This window comes from Saccopteryx bilineata, chromosome 3 (assembly GCF_036850765.1).
Source record: "Saccopteryx bilineata isolate mSacBil1 chromosome 3, mSacBil1_pri_phased_curated, whole genome shotgun sequence".
Lineage (NCBI taxonomy): Eukaryota > Metazoa > Chordata > Mammalia > Chiroptera > Emballonuridae > Saccopteryx > Saccopteryx bilineata.
This window is the reverse complement of record NC_089492.1, coordinates 150,154,112-150,169,632: the sequence shown is the minus strand read 5'-3', so window position 1 is coordinate 150,169,632 and position 15,521 is coordinate 150,154,112. Positions and strand designations below refer to the sequence as shown.

Here is a 15,521-nt window from a genome sequence, read left to right as displayed (position 1 = left end):
CTTTTAGAGTATTAGTTCTAAAAGTTAACTAACTTTACTGCTGTTGTGAGTTAAGGGGCAGAGAGAGATTTAGCAGACGACTAACAATGGACCACCGCTTGCTCAGGTAGATGGCCTTGAGTTTATGCAGTGTCCTACTTTTTCTCACAAGATTCTAAAAGGTTCTAAAGAAATTAACATAACATTAAGAATAGCTTTCATCCAAAGATATGCAGAGTGCACTTGCAAGATAGCCCAGCAGCAATACAAGACATTCCATGGATTTCCCTACATTTTTAAATCTCATGAGAACATCTCATTGAGAAAGCCTAGCAATTGCCTTTAGTCAAAAGACAATTCTCTTAGTAAAACATTTTTTTTCTTGCTGACTACGCTCTCATCCTAGGCCACACAATGAGCCATTCTACTATACCTTACCTAAGATACTATTGTCTAGTCAAATATTACTTATTTATTATATTTAAACACTAGTTAAGTTCTGACTCTATTCTTCTCAGAATATACCACTATTTGCAGATCAAATAAGCAAGAAGAAAGGAATGTTTTTCTACTTATCCATGAAAAGGCTAGGGAGGAAAAATGTTAAGTGAAGGCTGAAGGGTGCTCTGTGCACAGCCACTGCCTCCTACCCATTCACAAGTCACAATCTATTCTTTTTAACATGATTAAGAAGGAATTCTCCTACAGACTTAACCCTTTACGAGGGGTATCATAGCCAGCCTCTTATGTCTATGAGCCCAGTTCAAGGGGCTTACAGGCTTTTCTGTGGAACTCACACCCTCTGTCTCATTTCCAAAGAAATCACTACGAATCTACAGGGAAAGCACGGTACTATTATCCCTGTGCCATAATTAATAGCACACACCCAGAAAAGGGGGGATATAAGGCCAGATTATTTCAAAAAGTCAAAGGGGGAAGTATCGTTGTGCCTTTCCTTTGCGGTGACTTTGTCAACCCGCAGCCATTGGTCTTCACTGCTGTGACTTTGTCACCCCGCAGCCATTGGTCTTCTCTGCTGTGACTTTGTCAATCAGCAGTTTTTGATCTTCTTCTGCTGTGACCTTGTCAGCCAGCAGTTGTGGGTCTTCTCCTGCTGTGACCTTGTCAGCCAGCAGTTGTTGATCGGCTCCCGACAGAAGGACTTATTGACTACAAAGATCATAACAAAGTAGAAATGATGCAGCCACATGGAAACAAAGCAATCAGCAAAAGAAAGCAGTCACTCTTTCTCTCAGCTATATTAATGAATAGGAATGCATTAGCAGTTCAAAGCCAAGAGAAACTCAGGGCAACACCACAGGATGGTGGGTGACCTTTTCCAAATTTGTAAAAATCATAACCACCCACGTGAGTGTATGCAGGGCCAGCAGCAGGTGCCTTAGCTATAAATCATCCTCACCAGATAGCTTTCTCAGGATATACTGAGCTCTAGTACCAAACTAGTGGCTACTTTTGCCATGACCAAGATAGCAGTGCTTAGAAACTCCCTGAAAGAGTCTACAAGTTATTCAGAAAGTTCAGGGAGCCAGCTGTCCTTGCCTGTTAAGAACAACAACAACCAAGAAGGATTCAGGGGAGGATTTGCTAAGTCGGTTCTTGGCCTGTTAGGAATACAGTGTGTCCATAAAGTCATGGTGCACTTTTGCCCGGTCACAGGAAAGCAACAAAAGATGATATCTGCACCAAATAAAAAGAAAACCCTCCCAGTTTCTGTAGGGTGATGTGGCAGCATGTGTGCATGCGCAGATGATGACGTAACACCGTGTATACAGCGGAGCAGCCCACGGCCATGCCAGTCGAGATGTGGACGGTACAGAGGAAAGTTCAGTGCGTTCTGTGGCTTGCTAAATTCGAATCCGTGACCAAAGTGCAACGTGAATATCGGCGCGTTTATAATGAAGCGTCACCACATAGGAATAACATTACTCAGTGCGATAAGCAGTTGAAGGAAACCGGCAGTTTGGTGGAGAAACCCTGTTCTGGTAGGCCATCAGTCAGTGACGAGTCTGTAGAGGCTATACAGGATAGCTACCTAAGGAGCCCTAAAAATCTGTACGTGAGCCCTCATCGAACTGCACTGAATAAGTATGAAACTGAGAGAGTTTTTCTTTTATTTGGTGCAGATTTCACATTTCTATCGTCTTTTGTTGCTTTCCTATGACCGGTCAAAAGTGCACCATGACTTTACGGACACACTGTAGATTGACGATTCTCTGGGAAGCCTCCATACTTGAGCCAATCTCTTCATCAGTGTAAATGTAGTCCGTACTCAGAGAGCCAATCCCCAGCCAGGTGATTTCAGGTTGTAAGTATGGTGAGAAAAAGATTCCCTTTTTAATTTTTAACATAAACTCTTTTTATTGTATTGATTCATTCCCTACCCTGGGAGAGGGTAAATCAATTCACCCCACTCCTCAGGGAGCTGCGGATGAGGCTGCATCCCAAGAGCCAGTGAGTCTCATCCTGCTCATACTGTCATTGGGGTCCTACTGCCACACTTTCTCAGTTGCTGGTGGAGACCTTGACTTGGCCACAGAATCTTACAGAATGTAATCCTATTGTTTGGCTTTCATGGCATCTATTTTCAGAGCTCCTTTCGGTATATGATAAATGATGCCATTTTCCATTTGCAAGTTTCCACCATAAAAAGTGCTGCTGTTAGTTGGCCCTGGCCAGATAGCTTGGTTGGTAAGGATATTGTTCAGATACACAAAGGTTGCTGATTCGATCCTCAATCAAGGCACATACAAGAACAGATTGATATTTCAGTGTGTGTCTCTTTCTTCCTTTCTCTTTCTCTAAAATGAATTTAAATTTTTTAAAAATTTTTAAATAAAAAATAAAAAGCACAGTTGTTAGTTGGAGAATTTTGGAAAGATGGTGGAGCAGAAAGCACCAGAAATTTGTCTCCCCAGCTAGATGACAATTTCACTGGTAGAATATGTCTGATATAACTATTTTGGAACTCTGGAGTCTATTGAAGGTTTGCAACTTCCAGGAGAAGACTTCAACATTCCATTCATGTAATGGGTAGATCAACCAGACAGAAGATAAGTAAAGAAAGAGAGGACTTAAATGACACAATAAGCCAACTAAATCTAAAAGACATATACACTCTGCCTGCATAACTTAGTTGGTTAGATCATTGTCCTAATATGCCAACGTTGTGGGTTTAATCCCTGGCAAGGGCACATACAAAAATCAACCAATAAGTGCATAACTAAGTGGAGCAACAAATCGATGTTTCTCTCTCCCTACCTCTCGCTCTAAAAATCAATAAATAAATTAAAAATAAAATAAAAGACAGATACAGAACACTGTACCCAACAACAACATACACATTTGTCTCCAGTGCACATAGAACATTTGCCAGGATAAACTATATGTTAGGTTACAAATTAAGTATCAGTAAATTTAATGTATCTCCTCTTACCACAGTGGAATAAAGTCACAAGTAAATAACAGAAGGAAAATTGAAAAATTCACAAAATTGTGGAATCCAAACAATCAAAAGGTCAAAGAAGAAATCATAAAGGAAATTAGAAAATACTTGGGGATGAATGAGAAGTAAAATACAACATACCAAATATTTTGGGGTACAGTGAAAGCATGCTACAGGGAAGTTCATGGCTATAAACATTTCCATTATAAAACAAAATGATTGCAAATGAACCTTACCTTACAACTTCAAGAACCAGAAAAGAAAAACAAACTAAACCCAAAGCTAGAGAAGGAAAGAAATAATAAAAATAAATAAATAAAATGTGTTTAAAGAAATCAATAAAATACATTTTGAAAAGTAGTCAACAAATTAAGAATAGAAGCAAACTATTTCAACACAATAAAATCCACAGTGAGCATCACACTCGATAGTGATGCACTGAAAGTTTCCTCTTCAAGATCAGGAACAAGACAAGGTGCCCACTCTCAGCACTTATATTCAACATTGTACTGGAAAGTCCTAGCCAGACCAAGAAATAGAAATAAAAGGCATCCATATTGGGAAGGAAAAAATAACGTTCTCTCTATTTGCAGGTGATATGATCTAATATATAGAAACCCTAAAGATGCCACCAAAAAAAAAAAAAAAAATTAGAATAAATACATTCAGCAAAGTAGCAAGAAACAAAGTCCAGTTGCATTTCTATACATAAACAATAAATGATGTAAAAAGGAAATCTGAAAAGCAATTCCATTTACAAAGCATCAAAAATACTTAGAAATGACCTTAACCAAGGAGGTGAGAGTGCTTGTCCTCCTGTCCTCCCAGGGCTGGACTCAGAGACAGCGGTGCAGCTGCAGGGGCGGTGGGTGAGAGGACCCAGGCCCTCTGAGTCCGCAGTGCTGGAACGGGAGGTGAGAGGCTATCACAGAGGCAACACGGAGGCTTCTGGCAGCCACTCAGGACCCCAGTGAACCTGGCCTGACCCAAGGCAGAGCCCTAGGGGCTGCCAGGGGCAATTCTGCTTCTGTACCCTACCTGAGCTGGATGAGCCCCCCATTTACCCCCACAGTCCCCTAGAGCAGGGGTCGGGAACCTGTGGCTCGCAGACAAATCTTTAATAAAAAAAATAATAACATTAAAAATATAAAACATTCTCATGTATTACAATCTATTCATTTCCTACCGCTCATGTTCATGGTTGCGAGTGGCTGGAGCCAATCACAGCTGTCCTCTGGGACAACACATAATTTTTATTGAATAATGCATAATGTACACGGGATGTTGTATGAATTTCACAGAATTACATTTTAAAATATGTAGTGTTCATGGCTCTCTCAGCCAAAAAGTTTCCTGACCCCTGCCCTAGAGAGTGAAACTTCCAGAATGGGTTACCTGAGTGACTAAAGCCAGTTGAGGAAGGAGAAGATACATTTAGCTGCTGTCTCCGGTGTGTCACCTGGCCTACACCATGATGTGGTGCCAGCTGATGGCACAGTGAGAGCAATGGGGCGAGCCAAGGAGGAAGCCAGTCCACAAATGGCTGGGTTTCTACAGGGGCTGAGAGATCTTGCTTGCTGATAAAAATTCTGGGGCCTTTTTTGAATTTATTTTCCTGCCCTAGCATTACAAGGCTGTAAGGACCCCTTTTTAAAGTTCTAAGTCAAGCAATGGTGACACAGAGTGTCATTCTTTGCTTTAGTTCTCAGCTGCTGACTGTGGGATTGGCTTTCACATCCTCCAATCTTCTGAGTTATAGAAATTCATGGTTGGTGGCTCCTGCAGTGACCAAAACAGAAACTTCCACTGTCTGAAACGGGAAGGGACAGAAATAGCCTCAGGCTTGGGAGGTAATGGCCAGGAAATGAGGTGGAGATACAGGTGTGTGAGTGAGGGCCAGAATGTTTTCTAATGAACTGTGCATCCATGTATGGGAGAAAAATTAAAATTTTTTTTAGAGAGAGGAAAGAAACAGAGAAACATCCATTTGTTGTTCCACTTATTCATGCATTCATTTGTTAATTGTTATATGTGTCCTGCCTGGGGATCAAACCCGCAACTTTGGCGAATAGAGACAATGCTCTCACCCACTGAGTTACCTGGCCAGGGAAAACTTCTGAGAGTGAAGGTATGTGGGAGATCACACACATGTGTGTGACAGTGATGAACCTGGAGTTTTGTGAGCATCTATTAATCTTGTAGTTTACCTCATAGCAGACACCCAACCCACACTATCTCATTCAAACGACAATAGCCCTGTAAAAGCAGGATCATGATTGCTATTTATAGATAATGACACCAATGCACAGAAATCAAGTAATTTGTCTGAAGTGGCACAGTGAATAAATAGCAGAAGGAAGTTTTTTTGTTTTTTTTTTACAGAGACATCAGAGAGAGGGATAGATAGGGACAGACAGACAGGAACAGAGAGAGATGAGAAGCATCAATCATCAGTTTTTTGTTGCGACACCTTAGTTGTTCATTGATTGCTTTCTCATATGTGCCTTGACTGTGGACCTTCAGCAGACCGAGTAACCCCTTGCTCGAGCCAGCGATCTTGGGTCCAAGCTGGTGAGCTTTTGCTCAAACCAGATGAGCCCGCACTCAAGCTGGTGACCTCAGGGTCTCGAACCTGGGTCTTCCGCATCCCAGTCTGATGCTCTATCCACTGAACCACCGCCCGGTCAGGCAGAAGGGAGATTTTTAACCCAAGTCCCAAATTCTCTTTCCATAATCTGAGGGCCCTTATTAGATGTGTGATGTTAAACATGGGACTAGAAAGAGGGGATGATAGTGATAAAATCAGAGGTGCAGCTTGACTCAATATGTGGCTGTCTTTGTGGAAGGCAATATATAGAAGAGAAAGATGAGGCCAACATTCAGAAGGGCCAACCACCTGAATGCTTAGTTCCTTTTTGTGAGAAGGAAACCCAAAGCAAGAGTTCTGTGACAACCACATGACTAAGGCAGCCCGAGCAAGCAACAGTGTCATCAGCTTGGGCTGGCCTGGGAGGCAGACCACCTTGTCCCTGGCCTCAAAAGTGTACTCATCCCTATCCAGCCACCCCTCTAGCCTATCTCTTGAAGGTTGAGGCCATTTGGGTTAGGAGAAATAAATGATGTTTCCAGAAATGGGGAGCTCTGAGATTGGGGCCATCTGCCCTGCTGTTTGGTTCTGCAGCACACAGGCATGCCCGGCGTAGCAGAAAGCAACAGTCTGGATTCACCATGTGCTTTCCTTTAATGGGGCTTCCAAGGACAAGTTCTTTATTCTACATCTACTGTTTAAAGAACAAGTGGCATTCTCTCCTATCCTTGGTCCCATCTTTGTCTCACCCACTGTCCCATCCCCAGAGAGAACCACTGTAGCTCCTCTTTCCCTTCCAGGTGTTTCACCTACACATTTATCTATCTATCTATCTATCTATCTATCTATCTATCTATCTATCTATCTATCTACCTACCTATCTATCTATCTATCTATCATCTATCTATCTATCTATCTATCTATCTATCTATCTATCTATCTATTTATCTAGTGAGAGGAGGGGAGGCAGAGACAGACTCCCACATGCGCCCTGACTAAGATCCACCAGCAAGCCCACAGGGGGCGATACTCTGCCCATCTGAGACATTGCTCTGTTGCAACCAGAGCCATTTTTTTTAGTGCCTGAGGCAGAGGCCATGGAGCCATCCTCAGTGCCCAGGGCCAGCTCTCTCTAATTGAGCCATGACTGCAGGAGGAGGGGAGGAGAGAGAGAGAGAGAGAGAGAAGCAAGAGTGGAAGGGATGGAGAAGCAGATGGGTGCTTCTTCTGTGTGTCCTGACTGGGAATCAAACTCCGGACATCCACATGCTGTGCCGATGCTCTACCACTGAGCAAACTGGCCAGAGTCACCTACATATTTACAAACTAGTCATTTCTTAAAAGAAAAAACCATAAATTATGCTTTATGTGTTGATCAGCAACTTCTTTTACCTGCAAAAGATGCTTTCCTGGCCAACTTCTTGGGTCAGCATGTGAATGTTTGCTGTCTTGTCTCTGCAGGCACAGGGTCCCACTGTGTGGGCACAGGCCTTGTGTGTCTGGCTGACTTGTTCTATGCCAAGTGAAGGTGGTCACAAAGCCTTCTTGGGAAGGGATTGTCCTTTCTCACAGAGCTGCTCCTTCTGAGCAGCGACCAGAGGTGGGGGGGCAGTGGGGCAGAGGACGTTGTGTCTCAGAAAACCAGGTAATGCTAAATGTCTGGTCTTTCTGATGCTTAGGTGTTTAGAGGAGATGATGGATCTGACAGGTGATGTTTCTGGGAGGTGATGGATGGTGGGGTCTGGGAGGTCCTGGGTTTGTGAGGAGGTGAGTGTGAGAGGTGATGGGTCTGAAAAGTAATGGGTCTGGGAGGTGATAGAGTCTGAGAGGTGATGGTTCTGGGAGGTGATGCCGAGGTAATGGTTCTGAATCATCTTCCACGAGGTAGTGGCCAGTTCTGCACAGTCAGAGGTGCTTTCCAAAGCAGCTAGACTGGTCAGATGAGGGTCTAGCCTTGGTCCCCACAGGCTGTGGTTGCTGTCCACCCTCTGTGACCAGGCTGTTTCCTGCACACACCTCTGTCTGCACCTCTCTGAAGCCTCCTCCTTAGTCATCCAGGTGAGGAAGCAGCAGGTTTCCTCCATTCCTGCGAAGGGCTTAGTTGCTCTGAGTCATAGACCAAGACCAGGGTCAGCCAAGAGCTCTTCCCTCCTCTCTTTTGAGGCTTCACATTTAGAAAAACAAGTCCGTTTGTTGTAATAGAGATCAGTTCACCCAAATGACACACTCTGGGTCGCGTTTGACAATTTTAGGAAACTTGTGGAGTCAGAGGGTCCCTGGCTTTCCAGAAGCCTCTCTTGCTCCTTCCCTCCCTTTCCCCAGCTGCTCTGCTCTCCCAGGCCTTCACTCCTTGTGAAGGAGTGAAGTACCAGGCCCTGTGCTAAGCGCTGGGCACAAACAGATGAACAAGCAAGTGCCTACTACTCTCCATGAGTACATTCCATTCTTCTTCTGCACCAACTTTCTCATTCTGCTTGTTTGAAGTTTCATGGTTTTATTGTGTTTTCTGTATTTCATGTTTATCTGGATCTCTAGGGCTTGTCTCTGGCCCCCTGTGTCTTCTGGCCCTGTTTCAAAAGCTTGGCACTGACCAAGCATTGCAAGGACTGCAGAGACACGACACCTGCTAAGCCAGGAGAGAACCCACACTGGCCTCGGCGAGGGCTTTGATGACCTCCACCTGGAATGCTTGCAGGTACTCTAGCCTCACCTTCATCCAAGGCTCCCACACATCTCTTCCAGCCTGGCCATCTGTGCCGGCAGCTTGGGGATGGCGCTGGGAGGGTCCTTGATGCTGAGTGAATGGACAGGTCACTTGGTGGAAACAGAAACTCAGAAAGGTAGCCTGTATGCCTCTCCATGGGTTCTAAAAGATAATTTGCAGAGATGAAAATTGTTATTTTGATTTGGGAGAATTAGGGGCATTATACAATTTTTATTTCTACATTTTCTAAGTTTAAGTATATTTTTTTCCAATAAAAAACAAGATTACTGAGAGGAATAGGTAGCGAGAGAGGGCCTACTGGCATGGTAGGTGGGAAGTTAGCTTTCCTTTACTTTCTCAGTGACTGGAGGCAAATGGCTTTTCTAGAAAGGAGGTTCCTAGTCATTCATGAGGGGTAGCTCCCATGGGGAGGCCTTTGCAGGAAGCCCCAGTGGAGTATGAGTTTGAGAGTAAAAGGCCTGGAGCCAAGCCCTTTCCAGATGCACCTGCTGAAATCCGATATTCACTGGGCAGTTGCTTCTGGGTCTCAGAAGCATGCTGTGTGGCGAGGCTATCTGAGGGGTGAGTGATACCTTGAAGGAAGGTATTTCACATGGGAGCAGGCCAGCTCAGCCCCAAACCTGCCGGGACCACATTCCAAGGACCCACTGGCCAGACCTGCTCTGTGTCTCTGTTTCCTGATGTTTCGGGAATGATGTTTTGGGCAACTTGGGACAAATCTCGGTGTGACTCCCTGGGCAGGTCCTGAGCTCTGGTGTGGAGGTGTGGTACCAGCCCTTGCTGAGGCAGACAGGAGCTGGATTACTCTCAGGGCTAAACAGGGAAATGACTAAGCTGGAAGCATGTTTTACACCCTGTGAATTTTGCCTCTTTTCTTTAGAGCTAGCCTGCCCTTGGCCTTTCTAGCTCTGTACCAGTAGCCACCTTGCTCTCCACAGATATCAAAAGCTTTCTGGTCTTCAGGACTCATCTATGCTGCTCCCTCTGCCTTCACACCCTTTCCACTGCCTCTAGTGCCCCGACCAGCATCTCTCTACATTCTTCTTCCAGAACTCACTGCAGTGTCTACTTCTTTCTGCCCTGGATGCCTCCAGCTGAGTGACTCTGACTCTTAGTATGAAGCCGTCCTTGGCCTTGGAGCCATCGTGGTGTGTGAAGCAGTGCCTGATGCTCCTCTGGAGACAGTAGGGGGCATGCTGCTCCTCTGTGGGGCAGGCTCTCTCCTCCCCCAGGTAACCATGCTCACTATTCAATGGTCATTTCCTGCCATGAGCTCCCCTGACCCAGGACAAACCAGGTGGTGCTGGTGGATGCTCAGGGGGTTCCCTGCTTTCTTCTTCTAGCACCAAACCTCATTGCACATTTATTGTGTGGACATCTGGTTGACCATGCCTCTTGTAACCAATGATAAGCTTCAAAATAGCAAGAATCATGTCTACGCTGCTCCTACACTGTCCCTGTTGCCTGGTGCTCACCGAGCTGGTACTGATGGGGGCACTGAGGGCAGGCGCCTCTAACAGGGTGACATCTTCAGTGCTCCCAGCAGGTGCTCCGAAATGGAGGCGGAACCCCACCCCAGCCTGGATGTAGAGCAGGGGTCTCAAACTCGCGGCCTGCTGAACAATTTTGTGCGGCCCGCAGACTAATCCACGAAGTTCAAAATATTTTGGATAAAATTAAGTAAGCCTAGGGGCCTACTTGTATTTTTCATTTCTCTAGCATCCTAGCTAGATATAAGCTTAGTTAACAGCAGTTGTGATGCGAACTACAGTTTCTGGTCGTTTTGTGACACTGAGTAAACTGCATGTACGATTGTGCTTGTTGTACTGATTTTTTTTTGTTTTCAACTGCAGTGAGAAAAGTGTTGCGTAACAGTTGCCTTTTGTAGACCTAATGCAGCCCGCCGAACGGCTGTGATCTTGCTCTGCGGCCCACATGCTGAGTTGAGTTTGAGACCCCTGATGTAGAGTAACTGATTGTTCAGCATTTGCAGAGATGGGGAAAGTGCCAGTGCAGGCTCAGCCCCGATGTCTACTAACTTTGCATGGGATGTCCTTTTTAGATGGAACTCATCTTAGGGAGCCAGGACTTAAAGACCTTCTGCCCTCTGTCCTTGTCCCTGAGACACCAGACAACACCAGCTCCTGCTGCATGCCCAGAATCTCAGAGCTTGGTGATGACTCTGAGAGAGTGGGAGTGCCTAGCCTCCCTGGCTCTAGGAAACACACACCTAGAAGAGGTTGGGAACAAGAAACAAAGATCATATGTGGAGGCTTATTGTCACTGGAGGCAGCAGGGAACAGGTGCCCCATCAATCAATTCAGGGACTGCTCTCTGGGGAGCAAACACCACTTCTAGTTTTCAAGGTGTAGATTTTATGCAATAGGCACGAAGGCAGTGGAGATGGTCTGCCTTCTGGAGTCAAGAGGTCCTGTTGCCTTCCCTGTGGCCTGGGCATGTTTCCTCCTCACAATGAGCCTATATGACGGGGTAACATCTATTAGAATGGCTCTATGGGGTTAAATGAGGGCATGTGGACAAAGTGCCTATGGTGGTGCTCACTTAGTGAGCCACCACCAAGTCAGCTGTGACTGCAATTAACCTATCTGTCCAGCAGGCACCCTCGTTTCTTAATGCTTTGGGTGGAAATCCAGGGCAGTGTTGACTGTGAAACAAATAAGATCCCTTGAGGTAAATGCTGGCCCACAGCAGCTCTCTGTGCTTGGCCTTCATCCAGCTTCCTTGGCCATAAACAAGGATGATGACCTCCAACCTTCTGTTCTTTGTCAGGGTCCAGAGCCCTGTCGGCCGGGCAGGGACACCTCAGGGAGCATGCCCAGTGCCATGCTTGAGATGACCACTAATACTGGATTTGGGTGGCTGCACGGAGAATAGCATTTGATTGGCAATTGTCTATCTTAAGCATGTCTTAAGTGCTTGTAGCTTTGGAGGCACAGCATCCCTCAGGTTCAAGGCTGAGCTCCATTCCTCACCAGCTCTGTAGCCTTGGACAGCTCATTAACCCTTCTGAGCCTCTATTACCTTATCTGTCAAATGGAAGTCATTTTACAGACCTCAAAAGCAAATCGCCTGCTGTTACTTACTGGCCTTTCCTGTCCCAAGGAGCTATATTGGAACAGGTCCCCCTCTCCCAGCCCCTCCCACCCATACATAAGTGGGAGATGACTTCTTCAGCCATTGGCTGGCATAGCAATGTAATTTTTACTTTCTACTTTGTAGAAACCCACCCTAGGCCATGTTATTATTTTGACAGAAGCCCCAGATATAGTCCAGACTGACCCCCATATTCACACCCACTATGCTGTTAGAAGGACTGAGGATCATGCAATGACTTATTATTAGCTGGGGTTGCTTTTCATATTCTGTTGGAAACCTGAGCTTCTTGTAAATATCAATCATCAGCAAGTGGCCCAGGGCCCTCTGAGGAAGCTCCGCTGTGACATGAACGCAAACCTGTCTCTCTGCTTCCTCGTTCTCTTTATGTCCAAACAATGTCATTCCACTTCCTCCTCTGTGGTCAAGCACAGGCAAAGCTGGCTTCATCCTGGCACTGGACTAACACTTATTGAGTACCTACCATGGGCTGGATTCTTCGTTAGGTACTAATAAGGATATGACATAACAGGGAAGGAGACAGGTAGATAGGGAGAGGGTGAGCGATGTTCTCTAGAGGTAGAGTGTGGTCAGGAAGATGAACATGGCGCAGAAGACTATAGGGGAGAGGAGTAGGTCACAGAAAGGGGAGAGGAGAAGGTCACAGAAAAAGGAACAAGCCCCACTGACCCTGGCCAAACTACTTCCTAATCCTTTGTAGCATCTTAGACTTTATCAGAGGAGGGCTAGAGTCAGTTAGCATTGTTGAGAAACATCAAGGAGCCTTTCCCCAAGTCACAGGCCCGTACTTGAAGACCTTAGCAACAAAGGTTTGCAAAAGCTAGCAAAAAACAAACAAAAACCTGAAGACCAGGCAAAGAGATTATTGGGAGTTGATACTACCTTTGTGTTTTTAAGTAGTGAATACTGATACTGAAATTGTCAAGCAGCTACTGTTTTTTTTTATGTTTGTTTTTGAGGATCTGCTTGAGGGCTGTGGCTTTCTGTGTCTACTTTGTTTGAGGTTTGTCCCTACTAAAGTCCCCTTAGGAAGAAGAAGATGCTTTTCCAGGCCCAACAGGCCCAGGTGACTTGGTGTAAAATGCTTGAGTGGGTGAGGACTTGCGGGAGGTCCTAACACTCTCATAGCCCTTGTGCCCATGAAGGCTCATCTTGGCAGAGAGGTCCTGCCCCAGGGAGCTAGTGGGTGAGGGGTGACAATGGGCCCTGGCACAATGGTCCCCTAGGTCTCAGGTCACCAAAGTGAGCAACCTCAAGGAAGCTCACAGAGGTGCAGTGGGATTTTCTCATTTCAAATGCCTGGTTTCTCACCAAAAGTGGTCAGAATGGACAGCTTACGGGCAAGGATTTTGCTTTGGAAAATGTGTCCAAGAATTTACTTCTTTCTAGATGGATTGGGAAGGAAAGAGAACTTTACAGAGAGTTAAGGGTGAGGGTCCACTCAGTGGTGGGATTCAACCAGTTCACACTGGTTTGACAGAACCAATATCTGATTTTTTGTTGAGTTTGGCGAACTGGTTGTTAAAATGCATTTGTAATCAGGGTTCTCTCTAACATGGGTGTCTAGGCAGCCGCCCCACGTGGAAATCACAAATTTACATTCCTTATTCTTTTTTTTTTTTTTTTTGTATTTTTCTGAAGCTGGAAATGGGGAGAGACAGTCAGACAGGCTCCCGCATGCGCCCAACCGGGATCCACCCAGCACGCCCACCAGGGGCGACGCTCTGCCCACCAGGAGGCGATGCTCTGCCCCTCCGGGGTGTCACTCTGTTGTGACCAGAGCCACTCTAGCGCCTGGGGCAGAGGCCAAGGAGCCATCCCCAGCGCCCGGGCCATCTTTGCTCCAATGGAGCCTTGGCTGCGGAAGGGGAAGAGAGAGACAGAGAGGAAGGAGAGGGGGAGGGGTGGAGAAGCAGATGGGCGCTTCTCCTGTGTTCCCTGGCCGGGAATCGAACCCGGGACTTCTGCACGCCAGGCCGACGCTCTACCACTGAGCCAACCGGCCAGGGCCTCCTTATTCTTTTTTAATGTTCATCTGCACAACAGCGTATTCTAAGCACCCATAGTAATATTCATTCTGTCCATAGGTGAAAAAAAATTGCAAGTGAGGACACCAATCAAGAAGCAATATGGGCCTGACCTGTGGTGGCGCAGTGGATAAAGCATCGACCTGGAAATGCTGAGGTCACCGGTTCGAAACCCTGGGCTTGCCTGGTCAAGGCACATATGGGAGTTGATGCTTCCAGCTCCTCCCCCTTTTCTCTCTCTGTCTCTCTCTCCTTTCTCTCCCTCTCTGTCTCTTTCTCTCCTCTCTAAAAATGAATAAATAAAATTAAAAAAAGAAGCAATATGGAAATATCTTAAATAACAGTTTTATTTTTATCATGTATTATTTAATATTTTTTCATTAATATTTTAAAACGTTTCCTCATACCATATCTAGTTTTGTGTACCTCTGTTATTGTTCTTATTTAATTATTAAATGCATGAAATAATAAACTACCTTTTGGTATATCATTCTTTTGTACTTAAAATGGTCGTTAGGATGGAGAACTGGTTGTTAAATTATTTTAATCCCACCGCTGGTACTACTGGAGAGAGGTGAGCTGGGTGTGTGGCTACCAGCTGTGGGTGAAACCACAGAAGTTCTGGGAGTCTGAGCTGGGAGCATCCCCTGGTAACAGTACCTAAACCAAAGCAAACAAGCAACTACTCCAGTGTGATACCTATTTAAAATAAAAGTAAAAGAAGAAGAAAGAAGAAGAAGAAGAAGAAGAAGAAGAAGAAGAAGAAGAAGAAGAAGAAAGGGAAGGGAGGAAGACAGAGAGAGAGAGAGAGAGAGAGAGAGAGAGAGAGAGAGAGAGAGAGAAGTAATTGTGATCCAGGAAAACAAAAACAAAAAAACAAGCTCGTTAATAAGCAGTCAAAGGGCAAGAGAAGGACATCCCATCACAGAGGCGCCAACGGTCCCCCAACCCCCAGTAAAGGGGGTAAATCTGCTGTAGGGGTGTCACCATGTTCCTTGGGTTCAATGAAGATCTGCCTCAGCACCAGTAGCAGCAGGAGCAGCCCTCCTCCGGCGCGGGCACGGCTGAGAGCGGCCTTCCAATCTCAGACGAACAAACTCGCCGCTAAAACTCAGAGCAGAGCGATCTAAAGGAGCGCGGTTTCCGACGCACAGAAAGGGTGGGTGGCCGAAAAATGCCCCGGAGACGCTCTTGCAAGCCCCCATGGGCAGGGCTAGAAATCTGTTCCACCGTGAGCCTTGACGCAGAGGTAGCGCATATTAACGCACCTTTAAGAAAGATGAAGGAACCCAATTTAAGAGTTCAAGCAATGGCAACTTGAGGGGCGCCAGCGTGAGAGTTTGGGGACATAGTTATTGATGGTTATTCCTAAGGGATGGTGATGACCTGCGAAGAGTGCACAAACCAAGTGACTTATTCCTGCTCCCCGCGGGAGGTGGCATAGGAGGAGGGACGCAGGGCCAGGCCCCCGCCCTCGCGCCACAGAGCCGCGGCGCGCCCACTGAGCGGGTCAGGGCGGCGCCCACAGCGACCCCCCTCATCGAGTTCCCTGGGGTGCGCCCGAGGGCGGGGGGGGGGGGGGGTTGCGGGAGGGGCGGGCGGCAG

At 46.1% G+C, this 15,521-nt stretch overlaps 1 long non-coding RNA gene across 1 annotated transcript; it reads right to left on the bottom strand.

Annotated features, from left to right (window-relative positions):
• Positions 1-252: 252 nt before the first annotated feature.
• Positions 253-15,435, bottom strand: LOC136330642 (uncharacterized). The gene is made up of 3 exons (XR_010730351.1): positions 14,904-15,435; positions 8,740-8,895; positions 253-1,149 (listed from the first exon to the last, which is right to left on the bottom strand). It is a non-coding gene; the product is annotated as an uncharacterized lncRNA (long non-coding RNA).
• Between the last annotated feature and the right edge of the window lie 86 nt (positions 15,436-15,521).